This window comes from Phyllopteryx taeniolatus, chromosome 5, assembly GCF_024500385.1.
Source record: "Phyllopteryx taeniolatus isolate TA_2022b chromosome 5, UOR_Ptae_1.2, whole genome shotgun sequence".
Lineage (NCBI taxonomy): Eukaryota > Metazoa > Chordata > Actinopteri > Syngnathiformes > Syngnathidae > Phyllopteryx > Phyllopteryx taeniolatus.
The window spans coordinates 30,334,489-30,334,829 of NC_084506.1; positions in this window are offsets into that span (position 1 = coordinate 30,334,489).

The window sequence follows — 341 nt, forward strand, 5'->3', positions numbered from 1 at the left end:
GCCTTTATTCAAACTCTAAATTTTCCTCCATTTGCAGCTCCTGTAACTGTGATTACTAGCTATCCCAATACAGTGGAACCTCAATTTAACAAATCCCGGTTTAACAGATATCGGAAGTAACGGGCCATCTGGACAGTTGTCACTTAAACTGCCAAGTACCACATTTGCATAAGTCAAATATTACACTTATGATAGCCAACAGGATCAAACTAAAGACATTAGATTATTTGGTCAATTAAAATAATTATAAGTTTTATAGGGGGGGGGGGGGGGGAAGAGGCATTTAGGGTTTAAAATGTAATTTAAAATTTAAAAATTGAAATGTTGGCACGAAACACTCC